The sequence below is a fragment of the Coregonus lavaretus genome (assembly GCF_964263955.1).
Source record: "Coregonus lavaretus genome assembly, contig: HAP1_SCAFFOLD_166, whole genome shotgun sequence".
Lineage (NCBI taxonomy): Eukaryota > Metazoa > Chordata > Actinopteri > Salmoniformes > Salmonidae > Coregonus > Coregonus lavaretus.
The window spans coordinates 385,928-413,922 of NW_028161624.1; the positions used below are offsets into that span (position 1 = coordinate 385,928).

Below are 27,995 nucleotides of genomic sequence, written 5' to 3' on the forward strand. Positions count from 1 at the left end.
TTTCAACAGAATCTGCGGAATGAATACACTCGATCACACAGTTCACTTCCATAGCAGCCATTTACAAACAGTGTGACTTTGATCGTTAGATAATTCCTTCTCGCATCTAGGCGCTCTCCTCATCTCACCTTTTTTACATTTTTTTAAACATTTTGTCATTTAGCAGACGCTCTTATCCAGAGCGACTTACAGTTAGTGAGTGCATACATTTTCATACTGGCCCCCTGTGGGAAACGAACCCACAACCCTGGCGTTGCAAGTGCCATGCTCTACCAACTGAGCTACAGGGGACTACAGGGGACTTTTCCCTTCGCTTGTGGACTTCAGTGCACAACACATCAGCTGTCTATGACCAGGCGAAAATAAATTGTTCCAAGCCAAACCTTCATATCATAACCACTACACACAGCCTACATTGTTGACACCATATTAGCTCACGTCAATTAGCAGTTACACCCCAGTGGCAATAAATTAATAAAACCAAAAGCTTACCTTGACTTGGAAGAGTTCCAGTGTTGGAAAGCCATAGCTAGCTAGGTAACATAGCATCCCTCTCTGTTTGAGCCGGGTGTTTGAGTAGGCTAAACTAGCTAGCTAAGTAAGTGAAAGTGGATAAAAATTATATATAGCTAGCGCTCTCTCTTGCTTCTTTATTTTTTTAGAAATGAATTTGTTCAATACTGTTCAACTATTGTCTTTCTCTCTCTTTGAGTCAACTACTTACCACATTTTATGCACTGCAGTGCTAGCTAGCTGTAGCTTATGCTTTCAGTACTAGATTCATTTTCTGATCATTTGTTTGGGTGGACAACATGTCAGTTCATGCTGCAAGAGCTCCGATAGGTCAGAGGACGTCCTCTGGAAGTTGTGTAAATTTATGGAAGGGGGTGAGAACCACGACCCTCCTAGGTTTTATATTGAAGTCAATGTACCCAGAGGAGGACGGAAACTAGCTGTCCTCCGGCTACACCATGTTGCTACCCTACAGAGTTATGTTGAGGCCACTGTCGACCTTCATTGCAACACTGTGTTTTAATCGATTATTTGGTGACGTGAATATATTTAGTATAGTTTTATCTAAAAAGGTTAACTTTTTTTATGTTTCACTATATTTTTATGAAATTCACTGAGGAGGATGGTCCTCCCCTTCCTCCTCTGAGGAGCCGCCACTGATTCCAACCCAATGTCACACAGACTGACATGGCACACATTTCTCATTAACCAATGACAGCCATGATGTTTCCTTGACAGGGGAACCCTGAAGAGGGGTAAGAGGTTAGTTTGAGGAAGGAGTTGCGTTGGACCACATGCTACACATGAGCTCATTTTCAGCTGGTGAGCCATACCATTCTAATACCAGCAGTTACCTGGGTATTGTTGGGGACAAGTCACAGGAAATTGACTGAGGGACTGGGGAGATCTTGAACAGGACCCAGAATAATTTCCTATACTCCCAAAGGAACTGGGAAAGCGTCCTATATTCTACAGCTCTGAAAGACATTGACATCACTTTATCATTTTCTAAAATAACTTCTATTATCTTGTAGTTTGTCTGCAACAAAGTTTATTTTCAATTCCACTTGTACAAGTATAGTAAATAAGCCAAAGACAAATATACCTGACATTTTGTCACAAATCTACATCTTAATCATGGTATAAATTTACAAAATCAAAAATGTAATACTACCGTGTAGTAAATGTGACTTGATTAAAACATTTCATAGAAACATTATTTTTTAGATACAAAAACACATTAAATGAGTGACAGCTGTCACTGTCTCCTAACACCATGTTATAGAGAGAGAAACTTCACTGACAAGGGCTGCATACCAAATGGCACCCTATTCCCTATTTAGTGCACTACTTTTGACCAGGGCCCATAGAAAATGAACCTTATAGAGAAGAGGTTGCCATTTGGGACGTACCCAATTTCTCCATCAGGTGGGAGAAGGAAGCAGGTCTTCCTCACTGTCCCATACAGCAGACCTCTCCTCTTGGGGCTACAGGTTGGAGCGAGTCAGCCATGGAAACTCCTAAGAGACACAGACAGACAGACAGACATACAGACAGACAGACAGACAGACAGACAGACAGACAGACCATGGACAGTCAGGAGAGGAATGATAAATGACGTGGTTGGATGCAGTCAGGCTCATGTGTCAAACTCATTCTACGGAGGGCCGAGTGTCTGCAGGTTTTTTCACTCCTCCCTTTTACTTGATTGATCAATGAAGGACACTGATTAGTTAGGAACGCCCTTAACCTGGTTGTCTATGTCTTAATCGGACAGGAAATAACAGAAACCAACAGACACTAGTTTGACAGCCCTGTTCTTAGGCAACATTAGCATTCAACATTCAGGTGAAGTGAGCTGACCGTAGCTACCTTGATGGTACAAAAAAGGTTCCATCTAGAACCTAAAAGGGTTCTTCGGCTGTCCCCATAGGGGAACCCTTTGAAGAACCCTTTTTGGTTCCAGGTAGAACCCTTTAGGGGTCCATGTAGAACCCCTTTCCACAGAGGGTTCTACATTGAGGGTTATACCTAAAATAATTGTCCTATGGGGACAGCCAAAGAACACTTTTGGAACCCTTTTTTATTAAGACTGTATATATATATATATATATTATTTTTTTTACCCCTTTTTCGTGATATCCAATTGGTAGTTACAGTCTTGTCCCATTGCTGCAACTCCCCTACGGACTCGGGAGAGGCGAAGGTCGAGAGCCATGCATCCTCCGAAACACGACCCTGCCAAGCTGCACTGCTTCTTGACAGACTGCTCGCTTAACCCGGAAGCCAGCCGCACCAATGTGTCGAAGGTAACACCGTCCAGCTGGCGACCGAAGTCAGCTTGCAGGTGCCCGGCCTGCCACAAGGAGTCACTAGAGCGATGGGACAAGGAAATCCCGGCTGCCCAAACCCTCCCCTAACCCGGACGACGTTGGGCCAATTGTGCACCGCCTCATGGGTCTCCCGGTCAAGGCCGCTTGTGACAGCCTGGGATCGAACCCAGGTCTGCAGTGACGCCTCAAGCACTGCGATGCAGTGCCTTAGACCGCTGCGCCACTCGGGAGGCCCCATTAAGAGCGTATTTGATGACTGCAGCCTTCCAGGACCAGAAATAAACAACACTTTCTTACACATTATAAACACTTTCCTACACTAGATACACATCATAAACAACACTCGAACTGGCTTTGAGGTCTTGATTTGAATTTGCCTGGTATAGACCAGGGAATACCTGTTGCTTCCTGTCTGAGGAGGGGTCTATGAGGACGTTGAGGAGACTAGGTCTCTCCCAGTCACTGAGGCTGAGCTGTAAGGCACTACGCAGCTCCTCCTCTGTCCGCACCAGGAACCCTCGTCCTCCAAAGGCCTTCATGATCTCGTCATTGCGGGCTTCAGGCAGCAGGGTCACAGGGGGGAGAGGAGAAGATGACCAACATACCTTCACTAGAGGGAATCCTGACCTGGACATAACCAGTCAGAGTAGGCCCAGTCCCACATTGACCTTTAAACCCAAACCCCTATGTACTCACACAGTGGTCAGATCTCCCATCTTCCCCATCATTTCCCACGTCGCTGCGTCCACTCCGCTGTAGATCCCATTGTTGTTGACCACGATGATGACCACTGGGAGTTTATACCTGGTCAGAGGGAAGAGCATCAATGACCTGGGAAAGCATCAATGGCCAGGGAAAGCATCAATGGCCAGGGAGAGCATCAATGACCAGGGAGAGCATCAATGACCAGGGAGAGCATCAATGACCAGGGAGAGCATCAATGACCAGGGAGAGCATCAATGACCAGGGAGAGCATCAATGACCAGGGAAAGCATCAATGACTAGGTTAGGTGGTTGACACTTAGGGAAAATTGATAAAAATTGTATTCTCCTATGCACCGGACCGGTGAATACTACAAGCACGTTTTGCTATGCGAGAGAGACCTTGACTGAACCAACCTGCACATGGTCTCCACCTCCATCCCAGAGAATCCAAAGGCACTGTCCCCCTCCACACACACCACCCTCTGGCCTGTGTTCTGGTTCCTCTGCACTACTGCAGCCGCGATGGCAAAGCCCAGACCCACCCCCATCGTCCCGAAGGTACCAGCATCCAACCTGCACACACACACACACACACACACACACACACACACACACAGACACCAGGCTGCGTTAATAAGAGTTCAGTGTGTGTAAAGGTACCATAGTTGGTGTGTGTGTGTGTGTATGTGTTAAGTAGGAAGCAATGAACAACATCTGGGGGGGTAAGATAATAAAAGAGTCCATCTAGTCAGCCTGTCAGTCAGCACTACATTGAGAAGTCCTCCAGTCAGCCTGTCAGGCAGCACTACATTGAGAAGTAATTTAGTCAGCCTCTCAGGCAGCACTACATTGAGAAGTAATCCAGTCAGCCTGTCAGGCAGCACTACATTGAGAAGTAATTTAGTCAGCCTCTCAGGCAGCACTACATTGAGAAGTAATCCAGTCAGCCTGTCAGGCAGCACTACATTGAGAAGTAATTTAGTCAGCCTGTCAGGCAGCACTACATTGAGAAGTAATCCAGTCAGCCTGTCAGGCAGCACTACATTGAGAAGTAATTTAGTCAGCCTCTCAGGCAGCACTACATTGAGAAGTTATCCAGTCAGCCTCTCAGGCAGCACTACATTGAGAAGTTATCCAGTCAGCCTGTCAGGCAGCACTACATTGAGAAGTAATTTAGTCAGCCTCTCAGGCAGCACTACATTGAGAAGTAATTTAGTCAGCCTCTCAGGCAGCACTATATTGAGAAGTCATCCAGTCAGCCTGTCAGGCAGCACTACATTGAGAAGTCATCCAGTCAGCCTGTCAGGCAGCACTACATTGAGAAGTCATCCAGTCAGCCTGTCAGGCAGCACTCCATTGAGAAGTCTTCTCAGGGAGAACTATCAACAGATCCCAACTCATTCCTACTTGTCTTCAGGGCAAAGGCACAGGATACTTGGCGGATTTGACCTTTGATCTCTGTGTGAGGCGGCATGCCTTGCCTGTGTCGAGGAAGGTAGTTGTTCAACATGGTGCGCCCGATGTCCATGGTGTTGGCCCCCTCACTCACGATGACACAGTCGTGGGGCAGCAGCTGGGAGATGTGGTGGAACACTTGGTAGTAGTTCATGGGTGTTGTCGACTGTAGAGCTAACGCCTGGAGAGAGAAACACAATCAAATCAGGGGTGGTAGGTACCCAAACAGCAAAGTTGTTGGACCTGACCGGACGGGATCATACATGCCTATGACAAGACTCAGAATACATCTGTACCATAATGTCTTCTACCTGTTGGATTTAAGAACAATACTACATCTGTACCATAATGTCTTCTACCTGTTGGATTTAAGAGCAATACTACATCTGTACCATAATGTATTCTACCTGTTGGATTTAAGTGCAATACTACATCTGTACCATAATGTATTCTACCTGTTGGATTTAAGTCAAGTTATTTCACAGATAACAAAGAGTCAGTAATACAGACACAAAGGCAGAATCTAACTTGCTTAGGTCACAGATCACAGGTCACAGACGGACACACCAACACACCTTTGTCACCTTTGTCATAGCAACCATCTTCTCTTTCAACGTGGTCCACCATTCTGTATCAGCTGGATACCTCCTGCCATCTTTGTGAACGTACTCCAGGAGCTGAACGTAAAGATGAGGAGTAGAAACTAAACAAACTGAATAAAGTACAGATGTAGGATCTTAATTTGATCACCTTGTTGCAGGAGAACTTTCCTGCAATGCAGGACATTTAAAACGTGTAGTGTATTTGAGGTTTAAAAAGGCTTCTGAAGTTTGTACTCTTAGAAATGTCAGACATCATTTTCCCTATCAACCCTTACATAAATGTCCATTAATTATAATCCATATAATAACTCACATTGCTGTGCTGCAGGACAATCAATGCTTGTTTCTTAAAAAAAGAATATGCAGATATAGGGCAGATATTAGATGCCTGTGTTGTGTTATCTGCTTGACAATAGCACTGATTTCCCCCAGGACTGAGTTGTGTTACCTGCTTGACAATAGTATTGATGTCCCCCAGGACTGAGTTGTGTTACAGGCTTGACAATAGTATTGATGTCCCCAGGACTGTGTTGTGTTACCTGCTTGACAATAGCATTGATGTCCCCCAGGACTGAGTTGTGTTACCTGCTTGACAATAGTATTGATGTCCCCCAGGACTGAGTTGTATTACCTGCTTGACAATAGTATTGATGTCCCCCAGGACTGAATTGTGTTACCTGCTTGACAATAGTATTGATGTCCCCCAGGACTGAGTTGTGTTACCTGCTTGACAATAGTATTGATGTCCCCCAGGACTGAGTTGTGTTACCTGCTTGACAATAGTATTGATGTCCCCCAGGACTGTGTTGTGTTACCTGCTTGACAATAGTATTGATGTCCCCCAGGAGAGCAGCAGCAGGTTGCACGTTGTTCCCCATCTCCTCAGCACACAGATCAACCTTGACATTGACCTTGACATAAATAACGTATGTGGAACGTTACTACAACATACCAGCAACGACACGACAGGAAGAGCGCCGTGCGTGACACATGTAACAGCAGCTGGAGGAGTGGCCAAACCTCAAGCTAAACACAACAGAAATAACCAGGCACCACCACATAATGCTAAGGCTGACACACACACGTTCCCTTTTATAAACCGGGTGACTCGAGCCCTGAATGCTGATTGGCTGAAAGCCGTGGTATATCTGACCGTATAACATGGGTCACGTTGAGGGAGGAGGTCAGAGACCTGGCCGTGTGGTGCCAGGATAATAATAATATGCCATTTAGCAGACGCTTTTATCCAAAGCGACTTACAGTCATGCGTGCATACATTTTTGTGTATGGGTGGTCCCGGGGCTCGAACCCACTACCTTGGCGTTTCAAGCGCCGTGCTCTACCAGTTGAGCTACAGAGAACTACAGTTGAGCTACAGATAACAACCTCTCCCTCAACGTGACCAAGACAAAGGAGATGATTGTGGACTACAGGAAAAAAAAAAGAGGACTGAGCACGCCCCCATTCTCATCGACGGGGCTGTAGTGGAACAGGTTGAGAGCTTCAAGTTCCTTGGTGTCCACATCACCAACGAACTATCATGGTCCAAACACACCAAGACAGTCGTGAAGAGGGCACGACAAAGCCTATTCCCCCTCAGGAGATTGAAAAGATTTGGCATGGGTCCTCAGATCCTCAAAAAATTATACAGCTGCACCATCGAGAGCATCCTGACTGGTTGCATCACCACCTGGTATGGCAACTGCTTGGCCTCCGACCGCAAGGCACTACAGAGGGTAGTGCGTACGGCCCAGTACATCACTGGGGCCAAGTTTCCTGCCATCCAGGACCTCTATACCAGGCGGTGTCAGAGGAAGGCCCTCAAAATTGTCAAAGACTCCAGCCACCCTAGTCATAGACTGTTCTCTCTGCTACTGCACGGCAAGCGGTACCGGAGTGCCAAGTCTAGGTCCAAAAGACTTCTCAACAGCTTCTACCCCCAAGCCTTAAGACTGCTGAACAGCTAATCATGGCTACCCGGACTATTTGCACTGCCCCCCCACCCCATCCTTTTACGCTGCTGCTACTCGGTTAATTATTTATGCATAGTCACTTTAACTCTACCCACATGTACATATTACTTCAACTACCTCAACTAGCCGGTGCCCCCGCACATTGACTCTGCACCGGTACCCCCCTGTATATATAGCCTCCCTACTGTTATTTTATTTTACTTCTGCTCTTTTTTTCTCAACACTTTTTTTGTTGTTGTTTTATTTTAACTTTTTTGTTAAAAATAAATGCACTGTTGGTTAAGGGCTGTAAGTAAGCATTTCACTGTAATGTCTGCACCTGTTGTATTTCGGCGCATGTGGCCAATAAAATTTGATTTGATTTGATTTGAAATGTATTTTGACTGTTCGAATTACGTTGGTAACCAGTTTATAATAGCAATAAGGCACCTCTGGGGTTTGTGGTATATGGCCAATATACCACGGCTAAGGGCTGTATCGAGGCACTCCGCGTTACATCGTGCTTAAGAACAGCCCCTAGACGTGGTATATTGGCCATATACCACACCCCCTCGGGCCTTATTGCTTAAATATAGATGTACTGTACAGAACTAAGACAGCCATGACATTATTTGAAGAGACCACAAAGACTTACAAATACTTATAGAGAAGCTATATAATTGATAGACTAAATCCAATAGACTGAGTCAAATACCTTTATACCTGGTTACAATGAACTGTAGTTCACTATGAAATGACCTGTGACTAGGGTTGCAAAATTACAGTTACTTTCCCAAAATTCCCAGAAATCCCTGTTGGAAGATTCCAGAAATCAGAACGGAATAAGCAGAAAATCTGGAATCCGAAAAAAAGAAGGAAAAAAAAGAAACCCTACTGGTGACCTTTGACCTAGCTGGATGACCTTTACTTGGGGGTCAAACCTGGGGGGAAGGCCAAAGTGCAGGATCCAGTTGAGTCTGGCACCAAGTAGGCACCACAACATCAGACTGGAGCAGAGCTCTGCAGTCCCCACCAAGACCATAGAACCAGGAGGATAGGAAGAGAGGAGGAGGAGGAGGAAGAGAGGAGGAGGAAGATAGGAAGAGAGGAGGAGGAGGAGGATAGGAAGAGAGGAGGAGGAGGATAGGAAGAGAGGAGGAGGAGAGCAGGGACAAAACAAAATGTAATGAAAAGAGGCTAGTTATAGGAGTAGTGTAGTTGTTTGATTGACACCAGTTTACATTGACATGACCTGGCCAGGAGAGACTAGTTATAGATAGGGATTTCAGGACTTTCCTGGTCCATTCAAATGGTCAGGGAAATTATTGGTCCTACTTATACAGTCAATGGTCTGTACATGAATATGATGCCAGCTGAGAGAAGGAGAGGCTGACCTGGAGCGGGCAGCAGCAACACAGTTGGGGTGATCGTCAGGCAGCACCCCTTTACCCATGGGGGTGGGCAGGAAGGGCAGGTCACACCCCTCCACCAGCTCCTTCAGAGCCCCCTCTGCTCTTCAATGGGCTGCACCTGCAGAGGGACACAGACAGAGGGCACTGCCACATGGATTTCAACAGACTGGCCTTCACAACTGGGATGCATTCAGCTGAGCAAAACGTTGTGCAACGTTCAGATAGAAATATAGCATGTAGAACGAACGTGCCTCTCTCGGACAGGTAGAATGAGAAATCATGTCAACAACATTTGTCGACTGAACGTGGCCCAGTTTTCAACTGAACCGTGGTACAGTGCTATATGTGTTACAGTGCGTCTCACCTGGCTATTGATCTCTCCTGGACAGACGCACGTAACATAACTGGAAGTAGCGTCTGTCAACAGAATGGGATGTGACAACTTTGTTCCGGTACGCTGATTTTTCACCACTAATCATTTGGACAAATCCCGATTTCGCAGGTGCTCGCATCTTTTCAATTTCAGAACGGGAGGGGACATTTGGCCCATAAACTTGCCTGAAACTTGCAGAGAGTTTCCGTTTAGGGGGGTGGAGAGTTCGCAAGTGGCGTTAGTATCTTTCTCTTAACATCTCCCCAGACCTTATCCAAGTATCTGACACAATTATGCAAGATTTTAGTTCTGTTTCCCCCAGATTATATGGCTATTAAAAAAGCAATGCCTACCTTTGCCAATGATGAGTAAAGGCCGTTTGGCTCCTTTCAGGACCGCCAGTGCTTCTGTGATCGCCATATGGTCAGCCATACTCACAGGAGGAGGTGGACTACAGGGCACCTCTCTGACAAAGGTAATAATAAATAATAGGTCAAACATTAAACATGTTACCTAGCAACTGTATTGCATATGTAAATAAATCATGAAGGTCTATCGAGGCTTATTGCTATTCTCTGATGAGAATATTTTGATATAGTGCTATATTTTCAAAGTAATTTAATTTCTGGTTCACTTCAGACGTTAAAAGGTATAACAAAATAAAATAAAAATGACTACGGTGATGTGAATTCAGAGGTATACATATTCAACAGTAACGCATTAGTATACATTTTAAATGGATGAAAGACAGTGATGGCCACTAACCTGGCTCTGCTCCTGTCCAATTTAGCATTGACCATGTCCCCAGATATGTCTACGTATACAGCACCTGGACGTCCATACATGCTAGTGCGTGCTGCCTTAGACAGACCAAACACCCTTCCATTCAGATCAATTAAGGCTGTGCTGTGCTCTTATGAAGCAGTTAAGGTACCTTGCTAAGCTGGAAAATTAGAGGTCAGAAAACAGACAATTGCAGGTGATACCAAATGATATGAAGAGGACTACACAGAGGGAGTCAGAGTAGACTGTATACCTTCTCTACCACTGAGGAGATCATATCCAGACTGCTAGACCTAGCAGAGAACTTACTGTACAATCTGCATGCCTCCACCTGACAGAGAAAGAGGACCACAAATAACAAATGATTTCCTCTTTCAGCAATTAAACTGCTAGGGCCAGTTTCCCAGACAGAGATTCTCTATTGAGTTTGCTTTTTAGGTCATGACTAGGCTTAATCTGTGTCCCGGGATACCATCCCCTAATGTTCAATAGTCATAAATGTCATGGTTGAATCGGTACCTGTGGAAACTCTTGAAACGCCCCAGTGGTCTCTTGGTTTTTATCAGAGGAGCCTCCAATAACAATCACAGGCCTACAGAGAGAGAGGTATCACACAATGACATCAACTGACAAGCTGAGATAGTTTGGAGTCCTCAGATCATTTTTTGCAGTGTGCGGATAGCATCCCTTCTTTTGAAAGGCCACTGAACATGAGTAGTAGGGTCTTCTGTTTGTGGAGTTCTAGCATACCAGCAGTTCATGTTAGCATTGGCCATTGCACCAAGTGAATGGATGAGTCCCGGTCCAGACACAACCAGACATGCACCTGGACTGGAGAGGAACAGACAGACAGAGGGAAAGACAGGAAGACAGGCAGACAGACACACAAAGGGTCAGACAGACAGGCAGACATAATTAGCAATGCAAAAAAGCTATGAAACTGACCCTCACACACTACACGCTCCTGTAGTCTATGTAAGGGTAGTTAATATCACATGATTTGGGGAGAGCTGGTTTAGTAATAAAAAGGTGGCTTAGGGCTTGTTCATTGCGCATTCCCACATACTTGATTCCTGAGGCTTGAGCTGCCATAGCTACTTCAATGACTGGAACACCAACTATTCCAAACATATATTCTACATTCTGTAGAGAGATACATGTAGATACAGTATATTTACATTTTTTAAAACATTTTTAGTCATTTAGCAGACGCTCTTATCCAGAGCGACTTACAGTTAGTGAGTGCATACATTTTCATTCTGAATTGTATATGAATTGTTACAATGTAGTTTAGATTTTCTTTGCATTGACACACACATTGGCATGCATCAACAAGGGTGTTAACACAGAGCTGCCAACTCTCACGCTTTCGCCGTGTGACACACGTTTTTGCCTGTTTTCACACGCACTCACGCCACACATCCAATTTCTCAAGCAAAAAAAATCGGCAGAGACTCGTTCGTTCCTTTTTTCAAACTCCCCGACGGTAGATGGCGCTGATGAGCGCCAATGAACCATATGTGCTGCACCCCGAAGTTAGCGACAGAAGAAGAGATACCATTGCCGTGAAAGTCAACATAAGATGAGCAGGTCACTACCTTTTTTTTTTTTTTGTCATTTAGCAGACGCTCTTATCCAGAGCGACTTACAGGAGCAATTAGGGTTAAGTGCCTTGCTCAAGGGCACATCGACAGATTTTTCACCTAGTCGGCTCGGGGATTAGAACCAGCAACCTTTCGGTTACTGGCACAACGCTCTTACCCACTAAGCTACCTGCCGCCCTGAAGAAGTCTGATAAGAAGCTGAGCTGAGACTAGGTATGTAACAATGAAATGTCGTCCAATTGAATACTCACTCTCTTAAACTTTAAATCTTGAAATAAATTATTTGTTTGTGCGTGTGAACATGATTTAGTGTGGTGAATGTAAACTCAGCTGATTTCGAACAGGTAAGATGTATTCCAAAGAATTTAACATAAATACAGGAAATGTGTGCAATAGAAGTAGGTATGTTTTTGTAACTGAGAGTAGAGTTATTAAACCAACATGACCATTTTAATTGTTTAAGGTTTCAAAGATGTCCCGTAAGAGACCTTTGCCAGGACAAAAGCGAAACCTTTTATTTTATTTAAAGAACCAGCCAAGTGAGAAAAGACAGACAAACACACTGACAGAACAGCCAGAACGATTGATAGAAACGACAGGACAACAGACAGAGGAGCAACACAAAGGACAGAGAGAGCAGGAGACAGGACAGACTGACAAACAAGCAGAGGAGCAACAGACAGGACAGATTGACGCACATGCAGAGGAGCAACAGACAGGACAAATAGAACAACCAACAGGGCAGATGGAAGAAGACACAGAGGGACAGAAAGAAGAGACCCCCCCAATCCAACAGCAGGGCCAGAAGAGTCGTGCTCTGGCTGGAGCAGCAACATATAGATCCATTTTCAAAAATGAGTGGACCTCTTCATGGCCATTTATTACCAGAGGGAGCCTCAACACGCACTACTGGTGTGCAGTCTGCCGTATTGAAAACTCATGTTGCCACCAGGGTGTGACAGATGTAGTGCGCCATATAAAAAGCAAAAGGCCACCAAGATAAGCAACGAGCTCTCCTGTCCACAGCCACAATATCCCAATATGCAATGGCCGTTCCATCTGTTGGGGGTATGTCTGCACAAGAGGTTAAGGTATGATATGTGTAATGATTCTGTCAAGGTTCAATCAAGAGTTTTGTGTTCTAGTTGATCACGGTAAAGTCATGGTTGATAGTTTTGACTAATTTGTGGTTTGTATTTCAGTGTAATACAGTCCAGTTTTCTTAATTTGAGATCTTAGTTGCTGAATGTGTTTTTTACCTGTGCCCTATTATCGCAGGCGTCTATTTTAAATAAACTATGGTCTTTTGGGAGCATCAATAAAGGTTGACCCACACTGCTCAGGCAGGGGAAACTGCTGGGGTTGGTGAGGGGGACGGGCAGGAGAAAGACTTGAAACCCCAGGCTGCAGTAAACTCGCTCTGATAGATTCTCCTATCTCTGAACCAATCTGCTTAATAAGGTCACTAAGCTGACTCGGAGGCATCCCATTATCACCGAGTACTGTGGATGATGGTACTTCAAAAGACAGAGGTGGGATACCCTGGTCAGGTGGAACAAACAGCCTACCCCTCCCAGTGCTTGCAAACTCAGGACTAGCAAACGCTCTACTCCCAGGAGCTGACTGTACAATTGGTGTAAATGGAAGGACACCCCTCCCTCTACCCACACTAAAATCCCCAGCATAACACGTCTTATGGATTTGAGAATCTTCCATGGCTCAACAGAGCACTAAAATACAATGTAATTTAGTGCATTCAAATACCAAAAAAAATAAATGCAATAAACAAATTCATCCAAAACATACAAATAAGCACGAATACCTGTATCTAATGAATATGCTACATTCACTTTCACTGTTTACAGTATATATTCACTTACAGTAAGCCATCAACAAATTCACATGCGCAGGTCGTGCACCTCATCCACATGCACAGCTCCGGCGGTCGGCTTGAGCTGACCAGTCGGCAGGTCACGTAATTAGGACACTGCCACAACTGGAATTCTGATGGTTGGATAATTTTTATTCGACCTGCACACGAAGAGACAACACACAATATGTTAGCTCTTGGTGCAGCCACAGCTCTCGGGCACCTTGCTAGTTGAAGGTCAGGCAAAAGAGAACAGGTGCTGCATGCACACATTCAGTGCCTAACAACACACTATACAATACAAGTAAAATGATATACAACATAATTCTGACAAAATAAATGACATACCTGTACACGAAGAGACAACACACAATAGCTTAGCCCTTGGTGCAGCCACAGCTCTCGGGCACCTGCGTGAGCACATAGAAACTCACTGTCTAATCAGAGACTTCAACACATTAGTTCCCACAATGAGTTCATCAACCTGCCCATCAACAATAAGCACTGGGACTACATAACAGAAGCCATAAAGTTGCATTTTTAAGTCACACATGCCCACTGGGCTAGTTTGTTCCCACCACAACCCACCAGGATGATGTCTGAAGGAGCTAGAAAGTTCCCCTCTACCACTCCTGCCTCCCTCAACCGAGGTACAATATCTGCGCGCAGAGTAGTAGCCATGGACCCACTATCTAACATCCCCTTCAGCTCAACTTTATCCTGTACTAGCACAGTGGTGTAAAACAAACTGTCATTCTGAGTAATTCTCATTGTGTTCTGAAAAATGACTGTGTTGTTCTTGGGTACTGACTCACAAAAGTAAGAATAAACAGATTGGATATCATCATCAGTGGAGGAAAAATAAGAATGCCCCACATTGCCCTCATTTAGCAGACGCTCTTATCCAGAGCGACTTACAGTTAGTGCATACGTTATAAAAAAATGTCATACCCCCCGTGGGAATCGAACCCACAACCCTGGCGTTGCAAACACCATGCTCTACGAACTGAGCCGGCCATTCCCTCCACTACCCTAGGCGACGCTGGTCCAATTGTGCGCCGCCCCATGGGTCTCCCGGTCGCGGCCGGCTACGACAGAGCCTGGATTCAAACCAGGATCTCCAGTCCCCCAGGACTGTGTTGTGTTACCTGCTTGACAATAGTATTGATGTCCCCCAGGAGAGCAGCAGCAGGTTGCACGTTGTTCCCCATCTCCTCAGCACACAGATCAACCTTGACATTGACCTTGACATAAATAACGTATGTGGAACGTTACTACAACATACCAGCAACGACACGACAGGAAGAGCGCCGTGCGTGACACATGTAACAGCAGCTGGAGGAGTGGCCAAACCTCAAGCTAAACACAACAGAAATAACCAGGCAGCACCACATAATGCTAAGGCTGACACACACACGTTCCCTTTTATAAACCGGGTGACTCGAGCCCTGAATGCTGATTGGCTGAAAGCTGTGGTATATCTGACCGTATAACATGGGTCACGTTGAGGGAGGAGGTCAGAGACCTGGCCGTGTGGTGCCAGGATAACAACCTCTCCCTCAACGTGACCAAGACAAAGGAGATGATTGTGGACTACAGGGAAAAAAAAGAGGACTGAGCACGCCCCCATTCTCATCGACGGGGCTGTAGTGGAACAGGTTGAGAGCTTCAAGTTCCTTGGTGTCCACATCACCAACGAACTATCATGGTCCAAACACACCAAGACAGTCGTGAAGAGGGCACGACAAAGCCTATTCCCCCTCAGGAGATTGAAAAGATTTGGCATGGGTCCTCAGATCCTCAAAAAATTATACAGCTGCACCATCGAGAGCATCCTGACTGGTTGCATCACCGCCTGGTATGGCAACTGCTTGGCCTCCGACCGCAAGGCACTACAGAGGGTAGTGCGTACGGCCCAGTACATCACTGGGGCCAAGTTTCCTGCCATCCAGGACCTCTATACCAGGCGGTGTCAGAGGAAGGCTCTCAAAATTGTCAAAGACTCCAGCCACCCTAGTCATAGACTGTTCTCTCTGCTACCGCACGGCAAGCGGTACCGGAGTGCCAAGTCTAGGTCCAAAAGACTTCTCAACAGCTTCTACCCCCAAGCCTTAAGACTCCTGAACAGCTAATCATGGCTACCCGGACTATTTGCACTGCCCCCCCACCCCATCCTTTTACGCTGCTGCTACTCTGTTAATTATTTATGCATAGTCACTTTAACTCTACCCACATGTACATATTACTTCAACTACCTCAACTAGCCGGTGCCCCCGCACATTGACTCTGCACCGGTACCCCCCTGTATATATAGCCTCCCTACTGTTATTTTATTTTACTTCTGCTCTTTTTTTCTCAACACTTTTTTTGTTGTTGTTTTATTTTTACTTTTTTGTTAAAAATAAATGCACTGTTGGTTAAGGGCTGTAAGTAAGCATTTCACTGTAATGTCTGCACCTGTTGTATTTCCGCGCATGTGGCCAATAAAATTTGATTTGATTTGATTTGAAATGTATTTTGACTGTTCGAATTACGTTGGTAACCAGTTTATAATAGCAATAAGGCACCTCTGGGGTTTGTGGTATAGGGCCAATATACCACGGCTAAGGGCTGTATCGAGGCACTCCGCGTTGCATCGTGCTTAAGAACAGCCCCTAGACGTGGTATATTGGCCATATACCACACCCCCTCGGGCCTTATTGCTTAAATATAGATGTACTGTACAGCACTAAGACAGCCATGACATTATTTGGAGAGACCACAAAGACTTATAGAGAAGCTATATAATTGATAGACTAAATCCAATAGACTGAGTCAAATACCTTTATACCTGGTTACAATGAAATGTAGTTCACTATGAAATGACCTGTGACTAGGGTTGCAAAATTACAGTTACTTTCCCAAAATTCCCAGAAATCCCTGTTGGAAGATTCCAGAAATCAGAACGGAATAAGAAGAAAATCCGAAAAAAAGAAGGAAAAAAAAGAAACCCTACTGGTGACCTTTGACCTAGCTGGATGACCTTTACTTGGGTGTCAAACCTGGGGGGAAGGCCAAAGTGCAGGATCCAGTTGAGTCTGGCACCAAGTAGGACCACAACATCAGACTGGAGCAGAGCTCTGCAGTCCCCACCAAGACCATAGAACCAGGAGGATAGGAAGAGGAGGAGGAGGAGGAAGAGAGGAGGAGGAGGATAGGAAGAGAGGAGGAGGAGGATAGGAAGAGAGGAGGAGGAGAGCAGGGACAAAACAAAATGTAATGAAAAGAGGCTAGTTATAGGAGTAGTGTAGTTGTTTGATTGACACCAGTTTACATTGACATGACCTGGCCAGGAGAGACTAGTTATAGATAGGGATTTCAGGAGTTTCGTGGTCCGTTCAAATGGTCAGGGAAATTATTGGTCCTACTTATACAGTCAATGGTCTGTACATGAATATGATGCCAGCTGAGAGAAGGAGAGGCTGACCTGGAGCGGGCAGCAGCAACACAGTTGGGGTGATCGTCAGGCAGCACCCCTTTACCCATGGGGGTGGGCAGGAAGGGCAGGTCACACCCCTCCACCAGCTCCTTCAGAGCCCCCTCTGCTCTTCCATGGGCTGCACCTGCAGAGGGACACAGACAGAGGGCACTGCCACACGGATTTCAACAGACTGGCCTTCACAACTGGGATGCATTCAGCTGAGCAAAACGTTGTGCAACGTTCAGATAGAAATATAGCATGTAGAACGAACGTGCCTCTCGGACAGGTAGAATGAGAAATCATGTCAACAACATTTGTCTACTGAACGTGGCCCTATTTTCGACTGAACCGTGGTACATTTACATTTTAGTAATTTAGCTGACGCTCTTATCCAGAGCGACTTACATGAGCAATTAGGGTTAAGTGCCTTACTCAAGGGCACATCAACAGATTTTTCACCTAGTCGGCTCGGGGATTAGAACCAGCGACCTTTCGGTTACCGGCACAACGCTCTTAACCACTAAGCTACTTGCCGCCCCGGCTGTGGTACAGTGCTATATGTGTTACAGTGCGTCTCACCTGGCTATTGATCTCTCCTGGACAGACGCACGTAACATAACTGGAAGTAGCGTCTGTCAACAGACTGGGATGTGACAACTTTGTTCCGGTACGCTGATTTTTCACCACTAATCATTTGGACAAATCACGATTTCGCAGGTACTCGCATCTTTTCAATTTCAGAAGGGGAGGGGACATTTGGCCCATAAACTTGCCTGAAACTTGCAGAGAGTTTCCGTTTAGGGGGGTGGAAACTTCGCAAGTGGCGTTAGTATCTTTCTCTTAACATCTCCCCAGACCTTAACCAAGTATCTGACGCAATTATGCAACATTTTAGTTCTGTTTCCCCCAGATTATCTGGCTATTAAAAAAGCAATGCCTACATTTGCCAATGATGAGTAAAGGCCGTTTGGCTCCTTTCAGGACCGCCAGTGCTTCTGTGATCGCCATATGGTCAGCCATACTCACAGGAGGAGGTGGACTACAGGGCACCTCTCTGACAAAGGAAATAATAAATAATAGGTCAAACATTAAACATGTTACCTAGCAACTGTATTGCATATGTAAATACATCATGAAGGTCTATCGAGGCTTATTGCTATTCTCTGATGAGAATATTTTGATATAGTGCTATATTTTCTAAGTAATTTAATTTCTGGTTCACTTCAGACGTTAAAAGGTATAACAAAATAAAATAAAAATGACTACGGTGATGTGAATTCAGAGGTATACATATTCAACAGTAACGCATTAGTATACATTTTAAATGGATGAAAGACAGTGATGGCCACTAACCTGGCTCTGCTCCTGTCCAATTTAGCATTGACCATGTCCCCAGATATGTCTACGTATACAGCACCTGGACGTCCATACATGCTAGTGCGTGCTGCCTTAGACAGACCAAACACCCTTCCATTCAGATCAATTAAGGCTGTGCTGTGCTCTTATGAAGCAGTTAAGGTACCTTGCTAAGCTGGAAAATTAGAGGTCAGAAAACAGACAATTGCAGGTGATACCAAATGATATGAAGAGGACTACACAGAGGGAGTCAGAGTAGACTGTATACCTTCTCTACCACTGAGGAGATCATATCCAGACTGCTAGACCTAGCAGAGAACTTACTGTACAATCTGCATGCCTCCACCTGACAGAGAAAGAGGACCACAAATAACAAATGATTTCCTCTTTCAGCAATTAAACTGCTAGGGCCAGTTTCCCAGACAGAGATTCTCTATTGAGTTTGCTTTTTAGGTCATGACTAGGCTTAATCTGTGTCCCGGGATACCATCCCCTAATGTTCAATAGTCATAAATGTCATGGTTGAATCGGTACCTGTGGAAACTCTTGAAACGCCCCAGTGGTCTCTTGGTTTTTATCAGAGGAGCCTCCAATAACAATCACAGGCCTACAGAGAGAGAGGTATCACACAATGACATCAACTGACAAGCTGAGATAGTTTGGAGTCCTCAGATCATTTTTTGCAGTGTGCGGATAGCATCCCTTCTTTTGAAAGGCCACTGAACATGAGTAGTAGGGTCTTCTGTTTGTGGAGTTCTAGCATACCAGCAGTTCATGTTAGCATTGGCCATTGCACCAAGTGAATGGATGAGTCCCGGTCCAGACACAACCAGACATGCACCTGGACTGGAGAGGAACAGACAGACAGAGGGAAAGACAGGAAGACAGGCAGACAGACACACAAAGGGTCAGACAGACAGGCAGACATAATTAGCAATGCAAAAAAGCTATGAAACTGACCCTCACACACTACACGCTCCTGTAGTCTATGTAAGGGTAGTTAATATCACATGATTTGGGGAGAGCTGGTTTAGTAATAAAAAGGTGGCTTAGGGCTTGTTCATTGCGCATTCCCACATACTTGATTCCTGAGGCTTGAGCTGCCATAGCTACTTCAATGACTGGAACACCAACTATTCCAAACATATATTCTACATTCTGTAGAGAGATACATGTAGATACAGTATATTTACATTTTTTAAAACATTTTTAGTCATTTAGCAGACGCTCTTATCCAGAGCGACTTACAGTTAGTGAGTGCATACATTTTCATTCTGAATTGTATATGAATTGTTACAATGTAGTTTAGATTTTCTTTGCATTGACACACACATTGGCATGCATCAACAAGGGTGTTAACACAGAGCTGCCAACTCTCACGCTTTCGCCGTGTGACACACGTTTTTGCCTGTTTTCACACGCACTCACGCCACACATCCAATTTCTCAAGCAAAAAAAATCGGCAGAGACTCGTTCGTTCCTTTTTTCAAACTCCCCGACGGTAGATGGCGCTGATGAGCGCCAATGAACCATATGTGCTGCACCCCGAAGTTAGCGACAGAAGAAGAGATACCATTGCCGTGAAAGTCAACATAAGATGAGCAGGTCACTACCTTTTTTTTTTTTTTGTCATTTAGCAGACGCTCTTATCCAGAGCGACTTACAGGAGCAATTAGGGTTAAGTGCCTTGCTCAAGGGCACATCGACAGATTTTTCACCTAGTCGGCTCGGGGATTAGAACCAGCAACCTTTCGGTTACTGGCACAACGCTCTTACCCACTAAGCTACCTGCCGCCCTGAAGAAGTCTGATAAGAAGCTGAGCTGAGACTAGGTATGTAACAATGAAATGTCGTCCAATTGAATACTCACTCTCTTAAACTTTAAATCTTGAAATAAATTATTTGTTTGTGCGTGTGAACATGATTTAGTGTGGTGAATGTAAACTCAGCTGATTTCGAACAGGTAAGATGTATTCCAAAGAATTTAACATAAATACAGGAAATGTGTGCAATAGAAGTAGGTATGTTTTTGTAACTGAGAGTAGAGTTATTAAACCAACATGACCATTTTAATTGTTTAAGGTTTCAAAGATGTCCCGTAAGAGACCTTTGCCAGGACAAAAGCGAAACCTTTTATTTTATTTAAAGAACCAGCCAAGTGAGAAAAGACAGACAAACACACTGACAGAACAGCCAGAACGATTGATAGAAACGACAGGACAACAGACAGAGGAGCAACACAAAGGACAGAGAGAGCAGGAGACAGGACAGACTGACAAACAAGCAGAGGAGCAACAGACAGGACAGATTGACGCACATGCAGAGGAGCAACAGACAGGACAAATAGAACAACCAACAGGGCAGATGGAAGAAGACACAGAGGGACAGAAAGAAGAGACCCCCCCAATCCAACAGCAGGGCCAGAAGAGTCGTGCTCTGGCTGGAGCAGCAACATATAGATCCATTTTCAAAAATGAGTGGACCTCTTCATGGCCATTTATTACCAGAGGGAGCCTCAACACGCACTACTGGTGTGCAGTCTGCCGTATTGAAAACTCATGTTGCCACCAGGGTGTGACAGATGTAGTGCGCCATATAAAAAGCAAAAGGCCACCAAGATAAGCAACGAGCTCTCCTGTCCACAGCCACAATATCCCAATATGCAATGGCCGTTCCATCTGTTGGGGGTATGTCTGCACAAGAGGTTAAGGTATGATATGTGTAATGATTCTGTCAAGGTTCAATCAAGAGTTTTGTGTTCTAGTTGATCACGGTAAAGTCATGGTTGATAGTTTTGACTAATTTGTGGTTTGTATTTCAGTGTAGTACAGTCCAGTTTTCTTAATTTGAGATCTTAGTTGCTGAATGTGTTTTTTACCTGTGCCCTATTATCGCAGGCGTCTATTTTAAATAAACTATGGTCTTTTGGGAGGATTAATAATTTTTAATTTCTTACAGACAAGAAGGGCTGAGGTCAAAATGACAGCTGGGTTGGTAGTTCACAACGTCCCCCTAGCCTTTGCGGACCACCTGGGGCCTCTCCTAAAATAATGTTTCGGAGATTCGAAGACAGCGCAGGAGTACAGGTGTGCCAGGACTAAGTCATCCTGCATTACCAATGAAGCACTCGCACCATATTTCACACAGGAGCTTGTGAAGGAGATGAAAAAAGCCCCGTATACCCTTGTTACGGATGGGTCGAATGACACTGGTATTTCACAAACTATTTGAGATTTTTCTCATCTGCAAAACATGTGCTTTGTGTATTTTTAAACATCTAATAACATGAACATCTGTATGATTCTAACTTGTCATTATAGGAGTGGAAAAGATGAACCCGCTTACTGTCCGGGTCTTCATGGGCAGCAAAGTTGTCCACCAGTTCTTAAATATGTGCACAACAAGTGGGAGGAGATGTGGGCCAGCAAGTGAGATCTTCACCAAAATTAACTCCACCATAGAGGAGCATGGCATCCCTTGGGAGAACTGCATTGGTCTCTCAGTTTACAATGCAGCTGTGAACATTGGACCACGTAATCCCATTGCCTCTAGGGTGCTCCAGAAGCATTCCAACACCTATATTCATGGTTGTCCTTGTCATGTGGCACATAACACCGCCAAAGCTGCAGGAGTGGGATTTTTTAAAGATGTTTTAAAGTGAGTTAAGGCCTGATTTATCTTTACATGTAACTTTTTATTTGTATCCTAATTACGTGCATTGACTGAATGCGTTACGATTGATTTATGCATTGCAGGTGTCCGGTTTTGATTTTGAGGATATGGTAGTGGACATCGGTTACTGGTTCAAGGGTAGCTCAAATCGGAAAGGATACCTGTCAGGTATGCATGTTTGATACTATTAAGTGTAATACTGAAATGCTGAGCTGTAGAAAATATATGATATGGATTTAATGTCTAAAACAGAGTTTTGTGAGCTCCATGAAGCGGAGTACATGGAGGTCCTCCTGCATATCTCGGTTCGTTGGCTAAGCCTTGAACGTTGTGTGACCAGGATCCTGAGGCTGTATGAACCTCTGGCCAGCTACTACAAATCTGCTAGTATGGTCATCAATTTTCAATTTCATTATGCAGCAACTACATGGATTGTTAGTCACATACTTGTATCAATGACAACCTCTTGTTTTGTGTTATTTATTGATTGATTCAAGATGAAAATCAGGCCAGGTTCAAGAGACTTGTGCAGACATTCACTGTCCCCATGACAGAAGTGTACCTGCTGTTCTTCCAAGCCACCGTACCAACTTTCACTTCTTTCAACTTGCTGCTTCAGAGAGAGCAGTCATCAAAATTTTTGTTACATGATGAGGTGGGATTGGATTTTGCAGTTTTTTTCCATTCTGTGTTTCTTGCTGATATCTGCAGGGGTCCTCTAAAACAGGTTTCACCTACTATTTTTGTAAATGTCTGTTATAGATGGTGAAATTCGTACGCAAGCTATGTTCCAAGTTTATGGTTCCAGCAGCTCTGCAGTGCCATGAGGAGCCTTGTGAAATTGCCTTTGAAGAAAAGGCTAACCATTTACCAGGTTAGTATTTGACTATTATTATGATCAAACACTGTGATATGTGATATTTAGCCTTGTACATTATACCGATATGCTGTATTGGGTTCACAACCAGGGCTAAAATTAACAGATTACTCGACGAGGGTGACATCACACCACAGCAGGTGGATTCATTCCATGAAGCTGTGTTGTGTTTCCTGACAAGTGCTGTGGACTATGCACTTAAGAAGCTGCCACTGGAAGAGCCACTGATCAAGCACGCACAATTTGTAGATGTACGGCAGAGGGCTGAAAGTGACATCGAAGATGTCCTGTACTTTGTTGAAAGGTTCGTTTTTTTTCTCTAATTATTGTCTTTCATCTTAGCTAAAATACCCTGTGTTTTATGATGAGGTGTGTTCACTCCTAAACTGCACATGAGATATTCTTATGTGGCTTCTCCTCAAAGATGTGTATGAACTGCTGCTGGTTGATGACTATATACCTAAAACGTAACAACTTGTAACTCTACTTTCATAAATAGGTTTCCCCATCTCCTCCCATACCATTGGCCAGAGGAGCATGACCTTCTGGGTGAGGAGTTTCTAAATTATCAGACCATGCCAATGATATCCCTGCAGGACTGAAATGGAAAGCTTCTGGGCTGAAATGGCAACCCGGAAGCATAATGTCATTTTTTTTTCCTTTTTTGTCTTTTCTTTTGGCAGGTGTGGCTTGGCTACATCTGTTGCTTAAAATTGTTGCATGCATATATGTGTCATGCATGTTTCAAATTATGCATGTTTTTATCTGAACTTTGTTAATGGATCAACCTACAGTATATTCACAGTATTAATCAATAAAAAATCAAGGTATGTTTTTCCATTGTGTTTTGGTGCATTTTCCATAGGTGACAGGAGCCAAAGAATTCGAGAGGCTTGCTGCCGTCGCCAAGCTTGTCCTGGTGTTGCCCCATGCAAACGCAGATGCTGAGAGGATGTTTTCAGTTGTGGGACTGAACAAAACCAAGAGAAGAAACAGCCTAGCATTGGATGGCACCCTGTCCTCAATAATGACCATAAAGATGGCCAATCTGGAGCCCTGCTTCAAATGGGAGCCCCCCTCCGATATCATCAAGGCCTCCAAGAAGGCCACAGGCCAGTATAACCATGCCGACAGATCATAGACAAGAGGCCCATTTGAGATGAGCCAGGTCTGCGCAGAATCGATTACCAGCGATCACCGCCCAATGCATGCTGGTTAGATTTGTGTCCGACTTGATCCCGACTTTCTCTGACGTCATGCACACGCGGGCAACGATAACCTCATGAGATCAAGGCAGCCGCAGTTCTGAGATGCAGGCAGTGCAATTGCTTTTCACCGACTGCAGGACCCAGGCGGACCCAGGACAAAAACTCACTATGTTAACATATGCTATTCCACATAAACATCTAAATGTTTTTCTACAACAATATGAATAGTTAGCTATACCAGTGCAATGACCTATGGCACACTTTCACAACTCGTAGTGCTACATTCTCACTGCCAAGGACATGATCAGCGACTAATATATTCTTAGCAACACGGTTACACAGTATAACACTGTTTTATATAAATTGCACACACTTCACCTGAGCTTTTAGTGCCTCTGCAATGAGCTGAGCCCCAGTCACATCTTCCATTATTATTGTCGAGAAATCTGTTCAAAGTGCAAACGCGGTTAGCAATGCTTTCTTGGACTTGTTGTTCAGTAGCTTATAAATCGTGTTTAGATCTCTTGCAAATCATTAGTTTTTGTCTGCTTTCCAGCATGCATTACATGAGTAGCTTTTTCTTCTTCAGTGGGGTTTATAGACAGTTGGCATCCAACGTTATGGTGCATTACTGCCCCCTATTGTACAGAAGTGTGGACATGAGCCGTGCAATAGCAGTCATGAATATTTAATAAACTAGTAGCATTTTTCTTTTTTTATTGCAAGAAATACATAATAAGCCCTCATTATGTGTTTATAACTGCACTTAACTTAACACTTAACTCAATTAAGTCATTATGAGTGTATGACAGTATGAAAAAAAATAAAAATTATGCACTCACTAACTGTAAGTCGCTCTGGATAAGAGCTTCTGCTAAATGACTAAAATGTAAAATGTAAATGACTTGAGTGTATGCATTATAGATATAGGCTTTTTTTTTTTTTTTTTTTTTTTTTTTTTGTCATTTAGCAGACGCTCTTATCCAGAGCGACTTACAGTTAGTGAATAAATATATATATGTATATATTTTTTTTTACTGGCCCCCCGTGGGAAACGAACCCACTCCCCTGGCGTTGCAAACGCCATGCTCTATCAACTGAGCTACATCCCTGCCGGCCATTCCCTCCCCTACCCTGGACGATGCTGGGCCAATTGTGCGCCGCCCATGAGTCTCCCGGTCGCGGCCGGCTGCGACAGAGCCTGGATTCATAGAAAGTGTTACAAATGTTCTCCTGTCATCTTATAGGAGATCCATTCATGGATTTAGTTATGGCTTGAGAATGTGACTGGTCTACGGAGTTCTCCTTTATGTCTGTCTTTGTATGTGACAACAACTTTTCTGTATTATGTGTATTTCCACAATCAATAATCATAAACGGTACTTCACTATGAATACTTTTGACTATGTGATTTGAAGTACTTTACCGTTATCTTGCACATACATGAAGACTACTATAGACAGAAATCAATGCAGTAATGTTTTATTAAATAAAGGCTCTGATTAAAATATAATATTAATAAAATCAGGCATTTGGCTAATTCTTCTTCCCAGAAGCTCCTCTGAATGGTTTGGAGATGGCTCTGGAGAGAGCGTGTAACACCCTGACTATGAGTGGGCGTTTACGGGACTGGGACTCCTGGGGAGCAGGGGCCGGTGTGGTTGTCAGGTCCTCCTTGGGAGGGGAAGTGGATGGAACCTCTGGAACCTCACACTCAGCATCTGTCATAAGAACATTTCATAATCAGAAAATGAATGTGTGTGTTTGTGTCTGTCCGTCTGCCTGCCTGTCCGTCTGCCTGCCTGTCCGTCTGCCTGCCTGCCTGTCTGTCTGTCTGCCTGCCCGTCCGTCTGCCTGTCCGTCTGTCTGCCTGTCTGCCTGTCTGTCTGTCTGCCTGCCTGTCCGTCTGCCTGCCTGTCCGTCTGCCCGTCTGCCTGTCTGTCTGTCTGTCTGTCTGTCTGTCTGTCTGTCTGTCTGTCTGTCTGTCTGTCTGTCTGTCTGTCTGTCTGTCTGTCTGTCTGTCTGTCTGTCTGTCTGTCTGTCTGTCTGTCTGTCCGTCTGCCTGCCTGCCTGTCTGTCTGTCTGTCTGCCTGCCTGTCCGTCTGCCTGTCTGTCCGTCGGTCTGCCTGTATCTGTTGTCACTGTTTTAACAAGCTTGTCATAGGGTGATACATCAATATGACATTATCGATGCTTATCACTTACCCTGTGAAATATGAGTCTCTCTGAGACGTTTGGTAGGCAGTGCATCCTGTTTAGGGTGGCTCTTCGGTTCCCCTTTTGTCTTGAACAGCTGTTGACAAAACACATCAGGACAACTGAGCCTGTGTAAAATACAGAGTGTGCATCCCAAAATGCACCCTATTCGCTACGTAAGGCACTACTTTTGAAAAGGGCCCATAGAGCGCTGGTAAAAAGTAGTGCACTATATAGGGAATAGGGTGCCATTTGGGACATAGCCATTGACTCTCTCCCATGTGTATTAGGATTGCATTACAGCGTCCTCACTCAACCTCCTAAAGACAATGACAACAGTTTTGTTCTAATGCTGAGAGACAATAGGGGTGTAGTGAATCTGTAGGGTAAAATTCAGCCCTGCCTTACAGATGTAATCTCAAAACACAGAGCACCCTACCTTAATCATGATCTTTGGAAACTTATGCATTTTCGGTAGGAAACGCCACTTCCTGTTCTTCTTAGTCTCTTCCCCTCTGGCAGAGGGAAGGCGGGCCATGCCGTCAGCCTTTACATCAGCCGGGCTAAGGCTCCTGGCAGGGAATTCCTCAGTAGCATTAAGGTCAGCTACAACACCATGAGTGATGTCACTTGTGGCATTGCTGGTGTCTGAGTGAGAAGAGCACGCTAGTGTGACCGACCTGTGTACAATAACTGGGAGAAGAGGACGCAGCCATTGAAGTCAGTCACTGCATCCCAAATGGCATTCTCTTCACTTTATAGTGCACTACTTTTGACCAGGACCCATAGGGTCTGGTCAAAAGTAGTGCACTAAATATGGAAGAAGGTGCCATTTTGGACACAACCAGTGAATTTTACATCATAAAACGCAATGTATTGAGCATCATGTTACAATTAAGTCCTATGCAGATGAAAAGAGGTACTTTCACTTACCATCCTCCATTGTAGACTTGGACACATAAGTCAGGCTGTCCATCACCACGTCTGTCATCAACTTGATGACCTGATCCAAAACCATTTCAGCTGATGGTGGCAAAGGCCTTCCCATACACTGCCCCAGGAGTCTCCTAACAGAAGTCTGGGCAAAGTTGTAAATGAGCTCTGAGGCATCGTCCTTTGACAGCTTCCTCAGGGCTGGTTTAGGCAGCGCTGGTTGAGAGAGGCTTCTGTGGCCAACCATGGATTGAAGCTGACGGTTTATGGTTATCTCCTGAATGAGACCATGGACCTTTGCGATCAGGTTGCCAGATGCACCTTGAAGGGCTTCAACTGACAGGAGCCTATCCAGATGTTCTTCTGCTGAAGTCATCTCTGGGTCGTCCGTCTTCAATGTGTCCATTATAGTTTTCACTATGATATTGGTGTCAGATATGTTTATTTCTTGTTGGCTCACAAGCATTGACCGTGAACCTGTCTCGTCCATTGCGATAGAGGTATGGGATTCTGTCCTTGTGATCTCATCGGCAGCGCTCATGTCAGGCAACTGGTCAAGGCTCTCCAGTACAGAGTCTAACATGTTAGTGGCTATCAGACACTCCTCACTTGCAATCTGCCCAACAGATGAACTCTCAGAGTTGGCCACTCTACACTTGATCACATTTAGGATCAAGCTGAGCGTCTTCTT

General features: G+C 44.7%; 1 pseudogene across 1 annotated transcript; it reads right to left on the reverse strand.

The window, feature by feature from the left end:
• Positions 1-1,870: 1,870 nt before the first annotated feature.
• LOC311120325 (2-hydroxyacyl-CoA lyase 1-like) lies at positions 1,871-26,909 on the reverse strand (annotated as a pseudogene). Its single transcript has 24 exons — positions 26,811-26,909; positions 26,381-26,468; positions 19,184-19,259; positions 18,953-19,025; positions 18,687-18,764; positions 18,412-18,510; positions 18,004-18,112; positions 17,069-17,204; positions 16,616-16,721; positions 14,775-14,834; positions 10,879-10,964; positions 10,648-10,720; positions 10,382-10,459; positions 10,107-10,205; positions 9,699-9,807; positions 8,955-9,090; positions 8,474-8,580; positions 6,424-6,507; positions 5,582-5,683; positions 5,033-5,187; positions 3,966-4,124; positions 3,545-3,650; positions 3,245-3,451; positions 1,871-2,033 (listed from the first exon to the last, which is right to left on the reverse strand). The product of its transcript is annotated as a 2-hydroxyacyl-CoA lyase 1-like (transcript).
• Between the last annotated feature and the right edge of the window lie 1,086 nt (positions 26,910-27,995).